General features: G+C 48.2%; 1 long non-coding RNA gene and 1 pseudogene across 1 annotated transcript; one reads left to right on the forward strand and one right to left on the reverse strand.

Moving 5' to 3' along the window:
* Nucleotides 1-478: 478 nt before the first annotated feature.
* Nucleotides 479-597, forward strand: LOC134937371 (5S ribosomal RNA; annotated as a pseudogene).
* Nucleotides 598-2,383: 1,786 nt separating this feature from the next.
* Nucleotides 2,384-6,776, reverse strand: LOC134935472 (uncharacterized). Its single transcript, XR_010180165.1, has 3 exons — nucleotides 6,551-6,776; nucleotides 5,576-5,786; nucleotides 2,384-2,483 (listed from the first exon to the last, which is right to left on the reverse strand). It is a non-coding gene; the product is annotated as an uncharacterized LOC134935472 (long non-coding RNA).
* Between the last annotated feature and the right edge of the window lie 12,415 nt (nucleotides 6,777-19,191).

The following is a 19,191-nucleotide window of genomic DNA, read 5'->3' on the forward strand; positions in this document are numbered from 1 at the left end:
ATCACTAGAAACAATGTGTACAAAAATAAGTATATTCTGCAATCTATAGGGTTATGAGGCTATATTGTGCACAAGAAATCCCAAATGCAGGCTTATATTATTAATTGGTGAGCCAAATGAAAAGTGCACCTATTGCAGTTGTAATAATCTGCAATCTATAGGACTACCAAACTGTAATATGCGCGAGACATCCTCAGTATGCACCATGCAGTATTGAATAGTGTGCCAAATATAATGAGCACATATACCAATAATACTGGCCTGCAATATGTAGGATTATAATGCTGTAAAGAGCACAAAAAATCCTAACTGCATGATATGCAGCGTTGGTGGATATGCTTAATGCATATCAAAGGCACCTATAGAAATGAGAATTCAAATCTAAATTACACATAAAAAAATACACTATATGGCTTTATCTTTCTAAATCTCTACTCTACCATCTTCATATAGGTGCACTCTCATTGGTAGATAGCCTCTCTACTATCATACCACGCTGCTAATGCCCGATCTCGTCCGATCTTGGAAGCTAAACAGCGTCGGGCCGGGTCAGTACCTTGAGAGGAGACTCCCTGGGAATACCTGGTGTTGTAGAGTAGGGACTATTCCCCTTCTTTTGAAGGGTGGACACCAACAGCAGTATCACCACTATTTGTTCTTTCAAAAACTTCTTTCTATCCTTGCCGCGTCCAGATCATGTCAATATAGATATTTCTAATTCTGCACAATATGGAATAACAGGTGAATACTCAACTGCTTAGTATTAACCAGTTTTAAGTGGTTCTCTAAGACACACTATTGACCTCCCTGGTCGGTCTCATTAATACAGATTATCTGTACTGGTCAGGAGAAATGGGTGTCAGACTATCAAGTGTCTGCAGCCTTTCTAATCCTTCTCGTGTGATTAACAGACCAGAACATTTTATATTTTCTCACGTCTTTCCTATGCCTACACCTTTTCTTGGATCGTAGAGGGGTAATAATTTTTTAATTGTTGATCAATAAAAATTAAGTTTTTATCATTACTAATAACTGAAGAATTCCTTCTTCTTTCTTCAAGAGTGCGCCCACACAAGAGCTTTCTCTCTCTCCTCCCATTAGCATCCTAATACCTACCATAATTACCCTTTAAAAGTAGGACTGATATTGACTCTACTTGTAGGCCAAGTTTTAGCTTGCGCCACACCATTCCTGTAAAAACAAGATCCATTGCTTAATGGCGTACAATTATTTATGCATATATTTGCCAAGGCATTTGATGACCCACACCGAGCTGCAACAGCTGGATCTAAGCTACTGAACCTGCGTCAGGCAGCTTGTTCGGTTCTGGAATTGTTGGAGTTTAGACAGTGGATGAGCGACACTGAAAAAAGAAAAATCTAAAAACCTTATCTCGACAGTTTCATAAATGGCAAATCAAACATGACAGACACTGCCCATAATTCCTGAGGAAAGAGCTGTAGGTACCATAACCCTGTTTTGCTTTGAGAACATTGATTTCTATAGCCACTGCTTGACTAACAAGAACAGTTCGATATAAATACATTTTATAGGGAGCCCAACGTTCATGGGATGATTACCAAATACTTACATTTATATACCAACCTCTCAGTTACAGAAATTAATTCTGAAATAATATCTTGACACTCCCAGGGCCAGGCATACAATCCAAGTATAAACAAGACTAGGATTGTTTATACTAGATTGTTAGCTCCTCAGAGCAGGGCCCCCTTTCCTCTTGTTGTCAAAACCCTCTTCTCGACACATTCCACACACAGCTCTCTCCTACTCAGCGACCTTCTTTACCCACTTTTTCTCCTGCTGGTAAAGGCTCATCTCTATCTATGGCCGCCGGCTGCTCCTAGTAGTACGCTGATCACTCACTCACTACTTACATCTAAGTTGTATTATGTTTTGAGAATTGTGCTGCTCTTTGTTACCTGGAATCTATTTTTGTTATTTATTTACTGAAATGTTAAGTTTTGTTTCCCTGTACTGTCCTTTGTATGGCGCTGCAAAAAACTTGTGGCGCCTTAGAAATAAAAAAAAATAAAAAAATAATAATGATTAGTTGCTAGGTTTTATTGGTGTACTCACTTCTCCAAGTTGGTGCAATGCTATGTGGTCACTTGCCAGGTTTGTGCCAGGAATAAGATTCAGCACACTCATTTACAACCACTCCAACACCATTGTGTCCATGGAATGGATATCTCTGTCAATTTAAACCAGATTTACAACCTTCTGAGGCTTCTACTACAATCTCAGTATTTGTGGCTCGATATTTGAATATAGCACACTTTATACCATTATCCAAATGAACTACTGCTCTGCAAATGGTTCAGTGGTTTATTAAAAATGTTTATAAACTCTATGAATGTCATGATTCTATAGTCTCTGATTGGGACACTCAGCTTACATCCAGCTTCTGGAGTGCTCTCTGCCAGACCTTGCAAATCAAGTCCAAATTATCATCTTGCTATCACCTGCAAGCAAAGAATCAGAGCGTGTAAATCAATGTCTCAAACAGTACTTGCACATTTATAACAATGACTAATAGAACAATTGGGCAGTCTAATTACCATTAGCAGAATTTACATACTACACTCAATATTACTCAAACATTATTTAGTCCTTTCTTTGTTGAGTGTGGATATAATCCCCACCATTTCTAAATTCCAGTATTCAGTAAAGGGATCCAGTTGTCTAGTAACTTCAAGCAGCTTTAAAAGAAGTATAGAAAAAGATGAACACTAATCTAATATAGGCACAGGATAAACATAAGAAACTAGCAGATGAGAAACATACACCAGCGTCAAAGATAGCAACAGAGGGGTGAAGTTTAGTTAGCCACAAAACAAATGTAAGGATGCAACGATCCTCTCTAAAACTGTCTGTTAAGTGTATTGGTCCAATTCTTTTCACTGAAGTTACCTCTGCAGTCACTATGTAAAATGTCCATCCAGTTTTTCATTTGTCTCAAATAAAATGATTTACTCTTTTAACCCCAGTTGCTGCGCCACTGATCAAGGTTACGAGTTATTATAAGCAGGGCCGGATTAAGCCTTGGGGGTGCCCGGGGCACTTAAGACAGGGGGGCCCCGATGGAAGGTGGGGGATGTATATTAAATTGTGCATACCTCCCAACATGTCCCATTCCAGGGGGGACAAAATGCTCTCTACCTGGACTTCCCTCTTAATATATGATTGGCGTCACCTGTGTTGAACTATATAATTGATAAGAAAGGTAAACACAGGTGATTGCAATCACAAACTAAGAAGGAAGTTCAGGTAGAGAGCATGTTATCCCTCCTGGAATGGGTCATGGTGGGAGGTATAGATTGTGTATAATACATTTAAACCAATTGTGTATATTCCTTTTAACTAATAGTTTGATACTGCCTAGGTACTGTTTATAGCTCCACCTAATTGAAAGACAAATATTTTATAAAATTTTCTTCTAGTGGAACAAAGACAAGTTCACCTTAAAATACACATAGAAAAATAAAACAATTTATCTTGTCACATGCAACAATAGCAGCAGCCTCTGTACTACTTACACACTGGGACAGGACTCAGGAGGACTCTATGTGTCTCTATCTCTAGTCCCAAATGGTTTAGTTGCATAACAGTTTGCACAGGGCTCAGACACCCAGGCAGGGAGGAGGAGAAGCTGGGATCCCTGTGTCACTTACAGCTCTCTCCCCCTCCTATCTCTCCTCGGGTCAGAAAGCTCTGTCGGTAGCTCATGAAACATGATATTCCTGTGTCTCTACCTGCACTGCATACTGCCCTGCTCGTATTATGGCTGCTGGTTCTGCTGCTGCTTAAGAGGGAAAGCTAGTGATGTGCTCTGGCTGGGGGGCCACTGACCAAGGTGGGCCCAGGGCACAGTATGCCCTGCATTCCCCCCTTAATCTGGCTATGATTATAAGTATGGGCTTGATTGAGTGCTGGACTCTAAAATTAAGCAGAAAAAACCTTAAAGCAGTTTCTCTTACTCAAATGGAAAGACTATTACAGTGAAGAGAATTCTTGGGAGCTAATGGAAAATGTTCATGCTGCTCACCTTGTCCAATAATTATTCAAGATTAGTCCTGGAAAGCCTGGAGTGCCTTGGAATCGCTTGGGAAGGTGCTGCGTAGTGCCAACTATCGCAGCTCCCCATAAGGAGGCTTGTGTCCCTGAGTCTGGCAGCCATGGCAGTCCTTTTGGTATCTGGAACGTAATCCCAGAAGTTCGAATACACAGTAGAGCCGCTTTGTGTAGCTCAACACTTCCTTGCTGGCCCCAAAAAGATGGTCCACCAACACCTTGGGGTGAATGTAACAGGGTGTGAGAAGAAAGAAGTGAGAGATTTTGTGATTGTTCTCCTAGTTTGTTTATTTAAAGTGGCAATTATTTACATGGCAAAACCAAGTTGATTTTCCTGTATATATGATTGCCACTTTAAAAAAACACGAACTCTCACAAAATCTCTCACTTCTTGATTCTCACACACTATTATATCCCCCCCCCCCCTTCCCCGATATCAAGTGATTACTCTTCTTTCTGGACACAGGCTTCCTTAATCCTGTTAGTGCTCTAAAAGTATACTTTACTGGATATTTTGGATTATGGGGGTGATTCCGAGTTGTTCGCTCGCTAGCTGCTTTTAGCAGCATTGCACACGCTAAGCCGCCGCCCTCTGGGAGTGTATCTTAGCTTAGCAGAATTGCGAACGAAAGATTCGCAGAATAGCGAAAATAAATTTCTTAGCAGTTTCTGAGTAACTCCAGACTTACTCACAAATAATGATTAGTTTAGTCAGTTTCGTTCCTGGTTTGACGTCACACACACGCCCAGCGTCCGGCCAGCCACTCCCCCGTTTCCCCAGACACTCCCGCGTTTTTCCCTGGCACGCCTGCGTTTTTCCGCACACTCCCAGAAAACGGCCAGTTTCCGCCCAGAAACACCCACTTCCTGTCAATCACACAACGATCACTTCAACAAGGAAAAATCTTCGTTCGGGCGTGAGTAAATCTACTAAGTTTTGTGTTAAAATACTAACCGCATGCGCACTGCGAACCATGCTTTATGCCTTAATCGCTCCGTTGTGAAAATCGGCAACGAGCGAACAACTCGGAATGACCCCCTATGTCCCCTGTACTGATCTTGACCTATTTTTTGCCTGTGCTTTTAAACAATCGCTGGATTCCTTGGATTTTGACCCCTGGGTTGAACTTGACATGCTTTTACCTTTAAACACTCTGCTGGATACCTTGGATTCTGACTGTTTGTGCTGAACCTGACTTGGTTTTGCCTGTGCCAATAAAACACCTTGCTGACATTTGGGTCGCGACCTGTGGACTTGGCTATTACTATCTGATTCCTGGTGTTACCAATTACTCACAGTACTCTGAGTCTTGGGCTGTCCAACTTAAAGACATCTAGCAGATGATCAACTTTCTGTTTTATCTGGTTGTGCACTGCTGTTAACACATATGAAAACATGCTGCTACTGGAATCCTATCTGAATAAATAAAGTTTAACAACTCACATATTCATTGAGAATTAAACCCTTCCTATCAACATTTACCTTCTTGGAATTGAGACAAGTGGACATAGCCATATCACATTGGGGGTGTTTTTCGTTTTGAGCTGGTTGATGCTGTTGATTGGATCAAGGTTGTGGCTAGGGCAGATCGAGAAGATCAGCTATAACCCGGTTTTCAGCTCACTAATTTTGAGTAGTGCAGCCATGACTGATTGCTGATATGATGAACATGGAATGTTCTGTGTTACTTATTCTGAGAACAAATCAAATAATATTCAATTTTATTAGCTGTACCCTGCTGTAATTTTTAATGAAGCATGAGTTGTAAATGGTTGATAGGGATCCAAAAATCTCTGCCATAGAAAATAATTGATCCAAACAGAACAGGTTATTTACTCATGAAAATCAATGAGGGACTGTGGGATGAACGTTTGCAGAAGTCATCGCAACATATCAAAACAGCTGACAGCGTATTTCTTTAACTATAGACTTACTATTACATTGAAAAAGTCACAGCATTGTTATAGATTCAAACATTCTCTCTCTCTTTCTCTCTCTCTGTCTCTCTCTCACACACACACACACACACACACACACACACACACACACACACACACACACACACACACACACACTCTCTAACTTACAGTATAAAAAAAACAATAATGAGCCTATTATTTGCTTCTACATTCACATTCTGTATTATTTTAATGCTTTAAAATGATGTATAAATGCATGTTTTTTGAGCTGCAGGTGACATTACTCATTTATTGGATGAAGGTCAGCAGTTACACCATACATGCCTCCCGATACCACAAAGAAGCTACGGTGATGATACTTTTAATCAGCCCCGGAATCCCCGAGTGGGTATAAATTATAATCACCTGGGCACTTAGAAAGTAAGGTTAAAGCAATTGATTGCTAAACACAACACACAGATGTATCAAACTTTTAATTGAACAACCGCCAGGGACTTCATTGCACCAAACTTAGCATATAACTATCTAACAGACATACTGTATATTCATCTCCCCTGGGTAAAGCTGTCCAGGTTGCTGAGCCATGATCTTCTTCTTCAATACCAGTGTGGTAGTGACCCAGCCCCATGTCTCCGCACTTTTAGCAGGCTTACAAATAAACAATACACACAAAGACATCCATGACCAGGGATGCTGGCACAAACCAGTACTAGTCCAGAGGAGCACCAAGGGGTGGAGGTGCTGGATACAAAGTACCCACCACCCCTGCGCCTGCACAGCAACTCTGCCAACAAGATGACACATTGGGGTAAATGTATGAAGCAGTGATAAGAGTGGAGAAGTGACCCAGTGGAGAAGTTGCCCATGGCAACCAATCAGCTGCTCTGTGTAATTTTATAATATGCAAATTATAAATGTTACCTCAATGCTGATTGGTTGCCATGGGCAACTTCTCCACTGGCTCACTTCTCCACTCTTTTCACTGCTTCATACATTTACCCCATCTCGAAACATTGGTTATATACACGGACTATGGTGTTTCAAATGTAAAAAAACATGCAGGTTAACAACTGGCTGGCTGATAACTTTGTGACAAGTTATCAGCGTCCAATCTAGATTACTTTCCATTTGAATACCATGAGTCACATGATGCCCATTGCTGATCTTGCCAGATTACTCTCAGGGATCTGAATCATAGGCATGTTCGTGCTCCTCATTGACAACCACTATTATGACAGCCAGCTGCAGGAGGTGAAGGGAATATATATTCTTTATCATGAAAAAAACACTTGGTATTTATTAACATGTGTTGCACAATGACCTTCCTGTTGTTCTGACCTTGATCAGAGCTCACAATGAAATGTTTTCATATATGAAAGAGATGTTTTCATTCCACATAATATACCACTTCAAGTTGTGCTATTCTATGGATCTTTTACGAAAAGGAGAATTATCTCGCTTTGCATTGTTTCCCCCTCCCCCTGAGCACAGGATACTTGGTAAATGCAAGGAACAGGTAAACAGAAGCAGTGTGAAACCTTGCTGCATATGTATGAGGGTTGTATTGTCACCCTACCAGAGGTGTCTTCACAGCTCCCACATTAGGCAGGCAAGTTAATTATAGCAGAGAAATCAGGCTTCCTCTCCATTCCTGCTCTCCCTGAGGGGAAAGATGCCCTCCCATATTTAGATATAATGACACAGTTTTCCTGGTAAAACATAACATAAGGAAGCTAAACTAGTGGCATCCCTATTTGCCTAATCTCCATGTAAAACATATTAGAATAACATATTAGAATACTCTATTTATTTTTAGCTATTATTATACATATTCTATAAATCAGTACATGAGAAGAATGCAAACTAATTTATTGCAAGACATAAAACTGCTAAAAATAACAATGTTATTAACATTTCTTACAAGGAAATATTGAATACAATTTGGTCCTGGTTCACATTAACCAACCACCTCCCCTTCTCACACATTATGCTCCCAAGCCTCTCTCAACTTGTCAAATATGCCAACCTCCCTAAATGGGAAATTTCTGTGTACAATGCAGCTTGCATTCACTTTATTGGGGTGGCAGCACGGAAAGCACAATCTGGAAACCCCATAGAAATCAGTTTGCTAATTAAATGAACAGGAAAAGGTCCATGCTGCTTGATTTCTGCGCTTTTGCCAACTCTCCCTGAATGTCAGGGAGACGCCCTGAAATGGGAGTTATTTCCCACACTACAGGGATGGCCATTGATCATTGATGGTTAGCAACAGTTGGTGGTTTGCAACCATTGGCGATCAGATGGATCTCTGTCATTGATTACAGAGATGCACCAACGGTTTTCCATGAGTGGCACAGGGGAAAGCAGTGCTTAGCCCCGCCCCTAATACTTATTGGGTGCCACCGCCTTCTGTGATTAGCACACCTCTTAGCCCAACCCTAAATTTGTGCTGCCCAACTAATGGTTGATATTTAACAACGATGGGACCATCAATGGTTAACCCTTCAAAGGCCATACCTGCTTGATTTCCTGACAAGGAGATCCTGTCCTGACAGTACTACACCGCAAACTGTGCAATCTGTATCTTACATTGGAAAAGACTGTACAGAAATTCCACCGTTTCGTGCACGAAGATATGGGGATCTCGCAGACAGACTGGATCTGAGTTTTAACATGTTGCGCAATTACACCACCTAAAGATCATAACCAGAGAGGATAATTCACATTAGTAAGTCCACCATGGCAGCCATTACTATGGGATGTACCAAAGCAGAATATAGGAAGGTCTAATAACCAGTGAAGACTTCAAGGTATATTATTTTATTTAAGATGGATGGCAGCAGCGCTTCCTCAAAACACGTTTGCTGAATCCAGGAAAGTTTGGCACATACCTATGGTACCCATGTGAGTTTATAAATAACTCCAGAAGCTTACTGTGACTGTGACCTTATTGTGGAGCGCAGGATAAGTCCCCTTCTTTTATTTTTGTTGCGTCTAAATGACTTTCTAGCTGAGCTCCAGGAGGCTGCGACTGAACCCTGATAAAACAGAGGTCCTTATAACAGGACAACAACATCAAAGGACAAGACTGAAGCAAAGCCAACCAACTGGAGTTACACTTGGGGATTCAGAATTACAACCGCTGATCTGTGCGGAATCTTGGCGTTGTCCTGGATGGTGGCTTGACACTTAAACATCAGATATCAGCCACAATTAAATCCTCATTCTTTCACCTGAGGAACATATCCAGAACCAAGCACTTAATTCCCTCAGATGATCTTCCAAAAGTCATACATGCTTTTGTATAATCTCAATTAGACTACTATAATGTCCCCTACCTTGGTCTCTCAGCAAAAGAATTGCACCGCTTACAGCTGGTGCAAAACACAGCTGCCAGGCTGTAAACTAACCAGCCCCGCTCTAGCCACATAACACCCATACTCTACTCCCTTCACTGGCTGCCTGTAAGATGGCGAATCATTTTCAAGATTGGCTTACTGAGTTTCAAAGCACTACCAGGGCCCAAGGTACCTGAAGCAGCTTCTGATTCCATACTGCCCCACTCGATTACTGCGATCTGTAGATGAAGGACTTTTAGCAGTACCTAGAATCTCCCGTAATTCATTGGGGGTTCGAGCTTTCAGTCATGCGGCTCAGACTCTGTGGAACTCACTTCCCTACACAGTGCGAGAGGCCCCAACTACAGAATCCCTCAAAAATAGATTTTCCTGTTTACTCAAGCATTGCCATAATGTCCCTTTAGTATCTACATACGTCTGTATTTTATGAAAAGCTGTTCTGTACTTCATTGTTTCTGTACTATATTATAAGCGCCTATTCGAGAAAGAGCGCTATATACAGAGGCGGATTGGTCATAGGGTTTACAGGGAAGATTTCTGGTGGGCCGACGCACCCGTGGGGCCTGTTTTGTTTGAGGAAATGTGGTCCTTTTTACAGACATAATGAATAAGATGCAAAATAATTTGCATATATGAAAATTACTGCCACTTAAGGGGGGTACTCACGGAGCGATATTCTAAGCAATCTGACTAGATTGCTTAGAATATCGGCATGATCGCTCCGTGTGTAGCCCCCTCAGCGATAGCGATGCGCGGCCCCGCACATCGCTATCGCTGCTGCTAGATTGGCCTGCATGCAGGCCAATCTAGCGGGTCGCTCACTTCACCCGCTGGGTGAAATGAGCGCCCCCCCCATCTCCCCCCGCACGCTCAGCACAGATCGCGCTGTGCTGAGCGGCAGGAGACATGTGTGCTGAGCGGTTCGCTCAGCACACATCTCTCCTGCATCGGCCCGTGGGTACTGGGCTTAAGCCTGTGATTGCAGATAATCTAGTGCACAGGTTCTCAAACTCGGTCCTCAGGACCCCACACAGTGCATGTTTTGCAGGTCTCCTCACAAAATCACAAGTGAAACAATTAACTCCACCTGTGAACCTTTTAAAATGTGTCAGTGAGTAATTAATACACCTGTGCACCTGCTGGGTTACCTGCAAAACATGCACTGTGTGGGGTCCTGAGGATCGAGTTTGAGAACCTATGATCTAGTCTAGTGTATGCTCTGTCTGCCTGCTTGGCTGACATATAAGATTGAGTGAATAGTGATTGGGATACAGTTGGTGTAATAAGCAAGAAAATATATCTTTCTAAAGAATTATATAGTTTCCTAAATTCTGAAGGTGTATCATATAATGTGCTCATATTATTTAATTTTATTTCTTTTTAACTTCCCCCTTGATGCTGGACATCCCCACTATCGGGAAAGTCTTGGGGGGAGGGTGCTGCTGCCATGGCCCATGGCTAGACCTTACACCTCTGGTGCTGCCCATGTGCCACTAGCACAAATTTTTCCAGGGCCGCTTTTTGTTCCCAATCTGCCCCTGGCTATATAAATATAATAATTATATATATATATATATACATACATACATATATACAGGGCCGGTGCTAGGGTATTCGGCGCCCCCCTGCAAACGATAAATTTGCGCCCTCTCATACATAATAAATGGATAGGCGTGCACTACAAAAAGGGGTGTGGTATCACAAGGAAGGGGCGTGGCCACACAATAGTTCCCCCAATTCAAATTACGGCACACAGTAACACAATCTTATTACAACGCACGTAGTGCCCATGATTCATGTTGTGCCACATAGTAGTGTACCTTATTCATGTTACCAGACACAGTAGTACCCCGCATACACGTAATGCCCACAGTAGTAGTGCCACACATAACACCGACAGTAGTAATGCAACACATAATGGCCACAGTAATAGTGCCCCTTACACTTATGTCCACAGGAGGGGAGAGAGGGGGGTGGGGGTGGGGGGAGTGCAGTACTTACACAGGAGATTTCAGAGAGACTGAAGAGCTGTGGCCGCCAGGGCTATATTTACAGCAGAGTAGGCCCTTAGGCAAAGGGGACCCTACCGGCGGCAGTTGTGTGGGAGGGGGAAGGGGTCTGCTACTGGCGCAGTGAAGTCTGTGGTAGGTGAGGGTGGGGGGGGGGGCAACTATCGGCAGCAGTGGCAGTGATGTTCGGGGGGGGGGGGTAGTTGAATGTGTGGAAAATGCATAGAACAAAACGTTTTATTAACCTTTATTAAAGTTTTTAATGTTCAGTATCTCAGTTTGTGGAACCTTTCAATCAGTTTCCCTTAATTCCCCCCAGCGGTCATGTAAACAGTGGTAGCGGCAATCCATACTTAAACTAATGAATATATAACTCACAGGTGAATGGTGCTCAGTCTCTCCAACGTAGGTGTCTGACAGTAGCAAGGCGGCTGTTCACTCCTATTCGGAGCGCCTGGGAGCCGATGGTTGTAGCAACGGGATTTCTTTCCGTCTGCTACTGTTCGGTGCACCTAGTTCCGGGATCCGCGGCTGTGGATGGAGATGTCCTCTGTGGGGGCAGCGCAAGGGGTATAGTGTCCACTCTGGGGTGTACCGTTGCGCACATCAATGTCATGCGCGCTGAAAAAGGGGCGTGTCCTCGGACTGGACGAGAGGGAGGACACATGGTGGAGGAAGGACTGAGGAGAACGGGGGCAGTGGGTGGGAGGAGGACATAAGGAGAGGGACAGAGGAAGGGGGGATGCAGGGTGGGAGAGGGACATATTGTGGGGGATTGGGACACTGGGTGGGAGAGGGACATATTGGGGATTGGGACTCTGGGTGGTAGAGGGTTGCAGGGTGGGAGAGGGGCACCAGGTGAGAGGGGGGATGCAGGGTGTGAATAGGACATATTGGGGAGAGGGAAAGAGGAAGACAGGGACACAGTATGGGAGAGGGACACCAGGTGAGCCGGGGATGTGCAGGGTGAGAGGACGCAGGGTGAGAGGGGTGTGTGTAGGTTGGGAGAGGACGCAGGGTGAAAGGGGGGTGTGAGAGTTGGGAGAGGACACAGGGTGAGAGAGGACGCAGGGTGAGAGTGGGGGTGTGCAGGTTGGGAGAGGATGCAGGGTGGGAGGGGGGTGTGCAGGTTGGAAGAGGACGCAGGGTCAGAGGAGGGTGTGCAGGGTGGGAGAGGACGCAGGGTGAAAGGGGGTTGTGCAGGGTGGGAAAGGACGCAGGGTGAGAGGGGGTTGTGCTATGCAGGGTGGGAGAGGACGCAGGGTGAGTGGGGGGGGGGTGCAGGGTGGGAGAGGACGCAGGGTGAGGGGGGGTGTGCATGCTGGAAGAGGACGTAGGGTAATAGAGGGGTGAGAGGGGGTTGTGCTGTGCAGGGTGGGAGAGGACGCAGGGTGAGGGGGTGGGTGTGCAGGGTGGGAGAGGACGCAGGGTGAGGGGGGGCAGGCTGGGAGAGGACGTAGGGTAATAGAGGGGTGAGAGGGGGTTGTGCTGTGCAGGGTGGGAGAGGACGCAGGGTGTGGGGGGGGTGCAGGGTGGGAGAGGACGCAGGGTGAGAGGGTGTGTGCAGGCTGGGAGAGGGCACAGGGTAATAGAGGGGTGAGAGGGGGTTATGCTGTGCAGGGGGGGAGAGGACGCAGGGTGAGGGGAGGTGTGTGCAGGGTGGTAGAGGACGCAGGGTGAGGAGGGGGGGTGCAGGCTGGGAGAGGACGTAGGGTAATAGAGGGGTGAGAGGGGGTTGTGCTGTGCAGGGTGGGAGAGGACGCAGGGTGAGGGGGGGGGGTGCAGGGTGGGAGAGGACACAGGGTGAGGGGGGGGTGTGCAGGCTGGGAGAGGACGTAGGGTAACAGAGGGGTTAGAGGGGGTTGTGCTGTGCACGGTGGGAGAGGACGCAAGGTGAGAAGGGGTGTGTGCAGGGTGGGAGAGGACACAGGGTGATGGAGGGGTGCGCAGGGTGGGAGAGGACGCAGGATGAGAGGGGGAGTGCAGGGTGAGAGGAGACGCAGGGTGAGAGAGGGGTGTGCAGGGTGAGAGGGGGGGGTGCAGGGTGGGTGAGGTTGCAGGGTGAGAGGGGGTGTAGGGTGGGAGAGGCACATATTTGATCATTTGGATTCAACAACAAAGCCTACCAGTGAGCGCACTGCTGCGCAGTGCAACCCACGTGGGAGCCCGGCGGCAGGGACAGGAACCGGGAGCCTGGCGTTAACAGGGACAAGAGCCGGGCACATCACACGTGGGCGCCCGGCGGAGCTCCGGCAGGGATGGGAGCAGCATCTATAAGAACAGCAGGGGGCCACTTCCTCCGCCTCCTGCTGCACTCGGCTGCCCTGTCCTGTCTTCTATGCGGCACTGGCGGCTACGAGTTTGCCTGCCAGTGCCGTGAGGATATGGGAGTGCTGCAGCTCGGGTCGGAAGATCCGACCTGTGACGGCTGACAGGGGGCCCGAGGTACTTACCCCCAGGAACCCCACCTTAATCATGCTGACGACGCTGCTAAAGGGTAGGGGGAGTCCGCGGCAGTGGATGAGATGTCCCCTGTTTGGGCAGCGCACTTCAAGCTGGCAGCGCCGCTGCTGAAGGTGCAGGGGAGGAGGGAGAGAAGAAGAAGGGAGCCAGAGGATCCTGAGCAGAAGCCAGTAGCAACAGCAGAGTATTCAGCAGTGCGGGGAGAGCGCCTCTTCAGCATTGGCGCCTCCCTGCATTGCAGGATCTGCTGAGTGGGTTGGGCCGGCTCTGTATATATATATATATATATATAGTCCTTCCACAGATGCACGGCACTCCAGGGACACGGTATAAGAGATTTAATGGTGTAACAAACAGGTCAACATGTTTCGAGGCATCCGCCTCTTCCTCAGGACACACCAACACTAATATATATATATATATATATATATATAAATATATAGTAGTCCAATGTACGACCCTCGTGGCTTAAGAAACATTAACAGACACCACCACTGATATCAGTGGTGGTGTCTGTTACCATTTCTTAAGCCACGAGTGTCGCACATTGGACTACAGTCACTGGCGTTTCTATCATGGGTGCAATGTGTGCGGTCCACACGGGCCCCTGGGTCTGGGGGGGGGGCCACACCGCACACATAGCACCCATATTTTCATGCTCACCTGTCTGAAGTCCGCAGCAGCAGCCGTCGCGGCCAAAAAAACACATAAAACATGGCCGCCACGCATGTGCAGTTCAATTTTGTCTCCAAAATATGGCGGGCGCCATGTTCCGGGAGACCTGCGCATGCGCAGTAGACTCCGGCATATTGCCGGAGCCTACGGTGCCATGGAGAGGAGGGGGCCCACCGGGAGTGTGCACATGGGCCCCCTCCTCTCTTAAGACGCCCCTGACTACACTACATTCCCTTGGATAGTGCAGGCTCCGGGCACAATTACCGTTTGCAAGGGAGTGCCGGACCAAACAGCATTTCTATTTATATTTTATAGCTGAGCATTTTATAGCTGGGGCACCCTAAACAGCCCATCCCCATCATATTTCCTGGGCTGGCCAGCTGCTGAAGTGATATGTGCAGCTGGCACCTGTGTCTCCCGGTCGCGGTCAACACGAGTCAAAGCCAGTCTGGCCAGGTCCGGGTAGACACAGGGGCCCTGAACGAGGAGGTTTGGGCGTCGAAGAAGTAGAAATGGACGCTCTATCGATAGACCCTGCAGGTCTGAGAACCAATGCCTTCTGAGCCACGCAGGAGCGACTAGAATAGAATTCCTCCTTCTTGTTTGAACTTCCGCAGTACCCTGGGCAGAAGTGACACTGGAGGGAACAAGTAGGGCAGTCGAAAGTTCCATGGACTTGTAGTGCATCCATGAACGCTGCTTGAGGATCCCTGGTTCTTGATCCGAAGACCATAACTTTGTGATTGTGTCGAGACGCCATCAGGTCTACATCTGGTAGGCCCCACTTGTCCACTAGGAGTTGAAAAACTTCCTGATGAAGACACTCTCTGGCATGCACGTCCTAACGACTGAAGAAATCCGCTTCCCAGTTGAGGACTCCCGGAATGAACACTGCCGATATTGCTGGCAGATGGCGTTCCGCCCAACAAAGGATTTTTGATACTTCCATCATTGCCATGCGGCTTCAAGTGCCTCCTTGATGGTTTATGTATGCCACCATGGTGGCGTTGTCTGACCGTACTTGAACAGGCCTGTTCTGTAACAGAGGCAGGTCGAGAGATAAAGCATTGAACACCGCCCGCAATTCCAGAATGTTTATCGGGAGGAGTAATTCCTCCTTGGTCCACCGACCCTGGAAGCAGTGTTGCTCCAACATCATGCCCCAACCCCTCAGACTGGCATCTGTGATCAGCAGGACCCAGTTGGAGATCCAGAAGGGACGGCCCCTGTTTAACTGCTGGTTCTGTAGCCACCAGGTCATCGACAGACGAACCTCCAGTGTTAAGGAGATCATGTGAGACCTAATTCGGTGAGGCAGGGCGTCCCATTTGGAAAGGATTAACCTCTACAGAGGGCGGGAATGAAATTGAGCGTACTCCACCATGTCGAAAGCCGACACCATGAGGCCTAATACTTGCATCGCCGAGTGTATTAACACTCTTGAGCGATAGAGGAAGTATCTGATCCTGTCCAGAAGTTTCAGTACCTTCTCTGGAGACAGATACAGCCGTTGACTGTGTGAGTCCAGAAATGCCCCCAGGTGCACCATGCTCCGAGCAGGGATCAGCGAGGACTTCTTCCAGTTGAAGAGCCACCCGTGTGCTTGTAGGAAGTTTACCGTCAGTTGTAGATGACTGAGGAGGACATCTTGGGAGATTGCCAGAATCAGCAAGTCATCCAGATACGGCAGGATTCTGACTCCCTGGTGACAGAGATGAGCCGTCATCATGGACATAAACTTGGTGAAGATCCGAGGGGCCATTGTTAGTCCAAATGGCAGAGCCCGGAATTGATAGTGGAGGCTGCCAATAGCAAACCGCAGATATTGCTGATGCGATATGGCAATAGGAATATGCAGCTAAGCATCTTGTATATCCAGGAATACCATATAGTCTCCGTGTTCCATGGCCAGTACAATTGAGTGCAGTGTTTCCATGCGGCACTTGGACACTCTCACAAACTTGTTCAGTGATTTGAGGTTGAGTATAGGCTGGAAAGACCCATTGGATTTCGGGACTAGAAACAGAGTCGAGTAGTATCCTCTGCCCCTCTGGGACAGGGGTACCGGCACTACCACTCCTGTATCCAGGAGGGAATGCACAACCAGTTGTAGAGCTTGCACTTTTAATGGATCCAAAGGGATAACTGTTGTGCAGTTCTGGTGAGGGGGATGTCTCTTGAAAGAGACTGTGTACCTGTGAGAGACAATTTCTCGCACCCATGCGTCTGAAGTGGTCTTTAACCAGACCAGGGTGATTCGCAGAAGTCGGCCTCACACCCTGGTGTCCCCCAAGGGGAGGCCCGCCCCGTCATGCAGCAGACTTGTCGTGTTTAGAAGCAGGCTGACAGGCGGCCCATGATTGTTTTTCTTTGAGCTTGGTGGTTTTGGAAGCACAAGATTGTCTCAGTCTTTTGCATGTCAACCACATGGGGTTGGCCTATTAATTGTCTATCTAATATGTGTAGATCTACTATACCACCCCCCCCCCAACTCATGTTTATTTATACACATTGATACATGGGCGTGGTATAGGAGATCTGCATTCAGTAGGTCTACACTATAGTCATTAGATCCACCTTATATGGATGACAGGCACAAGGTCAATATGGAGAAATGGTACAAAAGGCCAACAAACCAATTGTTGATACAAAAATGGTCGACACCCTTTTTTGCATTTTTGGGGGTTAGTGTCGATAGTTTTTTCATCTGGGACCCAGTGGCACACCCAGGGGGGGATTCCGAGCACCCAGAAACCCCCCTTCACCAAAAAAAAATTTTTTTATTTTTTTTTTATTTTTTTTTGCTGCATGAGTATTATTAATGACAGCCTGCTGTCTTCCTGGTGGCACTTGTAAGTGCTTAATAAAAGTTTACTTTATTTTAATAATAGTACATATATATCCATGTGCATACATATATACACAGGTATATACATACATACATATAAACACACACATCTCCTATATATTAGCCTAAGTCTGTGACTCTGTGCGTGCCCGTAACGCTGGGCGGAGTCACAGTGGCTGCATGCAGGCCAGGAACAGTCCCCTCCCTCGGTCCGCCCATCCCCGCCCCGTCTCCGCCCAGTGCCCTGTCTCTCTCCTCCCCGTACACTCCCTGTACGTACCCTGGTGATCCTGCAGCCGGGGAGCGGGGACTGTAAGCCTGCTGTCTTCCTGGTGGCACTTGTAAGTGCTTAATAAAAGTTAACTTTTTTTTAATAATAGTACATATATATCCATGTGCATACATATATACACAGGTATATACATACATACATATAAACACACACATCTCCTATATATTAGCCTAAGTCTGTGACTCTGTGCGTGCCCGTAACGCTGGGCGGAGTCACAGTGGCTGCATGCAGGCCAGGAACAGTCCCCTCCCTCGGTCCGCCCATCCCCGCCCCGTCTCCGCCCAGTGCCCTGTCTCTCTCCTCCCCGTACACTCCCTGTACGTACCCTGGTGATCCTGCAGCCGGGGAGCGGGGACTGTAAGCCGGACTCGCTGTCACCGCACAGTCCGGAGGAGAATGCCAATGTGCTGCCCCCCCCTCCCACAGCATTCACCCCACCCGCGGCGCACGGCCCTCCTTTCACCCGCGGCACACACCGCATCCCACCCGCGCCGCACGGCCCTCCTCCCACCCGCGGCACACACCCCTCACCCAACCACTGCACTCCCGTCCCCTCCCCCACCTGCTGCACCCCCCACCCCTCCCCCACCCGCGGCACCCCTGCACCACCCCCATACCACTTCCCCCCCCCCGCACCCTCCACCCCACACTCCCCTCCAACACCCGCAGCACTCCCGTCCCCTCCTGTAGCACCCCCCCCCCGCCCCTCCCCCACCCGCAGAACCCCCCCTACCCCTCCCCCACCCGTGGCACCCACCACATCCATTCCCCACCCGTAGCACCCACAACCCAATAAACCCACCATCTCTCTCCCCCACCCGCAGCACCCCCCCTACACCCATCTCCCCCCCCCCTACACCCACGCACCCTCCACCCCACCCGCACCGTACGGCCCTCCTCCCACACGCGGCACCCCACCCGCGCCGCACGGCCCTCCTCCCACACGCGGCACCCCACCCGCGGAGCACGGCCCTCCTTCCACCCACAGCATCCAACACATCAGCCCCCCACCCGCGGCCCACGGCCCGCGCCCACCCGCACCACACGGCTCGCGACACCCCCGCACCCTCCCACCCGCGGCACCCCGCACCCTCCCACCCGCGGTACCCACAGCATCCACCCCACCCGCGGCACACACCCCTCACCCAACCACTGCACTCCCGTCCCCTCCCCCACCTGCTGCACCCCCACCCCTCCCCCACCCGCGGCACCCCCCCATACCACTTCTCCCCCCCCCCCCGCACCCTCCACCCCACACTCCCCTCCAACACCCGCAGCACTCCCGTCCCCTACTGTAGCACCCCCCCCGCCCCTCCCCCACCCGCAGAACCCCCCCTACCCCTCCCCCACCCGTGGCACCCACCACATCCATCCCCCACCCGTAGCACCCACAACCCAAAAAACACACCCTCTCTCTCCCCCACCCGCAGCACCCCCCCTACACCCATCTCCCCCCCCCCCTACACCCACGCACCCTCCACCCCACCCGCGCCGTACGGCCCTTCTCCCACACGCGGCACCCCACCCCCGCCG

This window comes from Pseudophryne corroboree, chromosome 6 (assembly GCF_028390025.1).
Source record: "Pseudophryne corroboree isolate aPseCor3 chromosome 6, aPseCor3.hap2, whole genome shotgun sequence".
Taxonomy (NCBI): Eukaryota; Metazoa; Chordata; class Amphibia; order Anura; family Myobatrachidae; genus Pseudophryne; species Pseudophryne corroboree.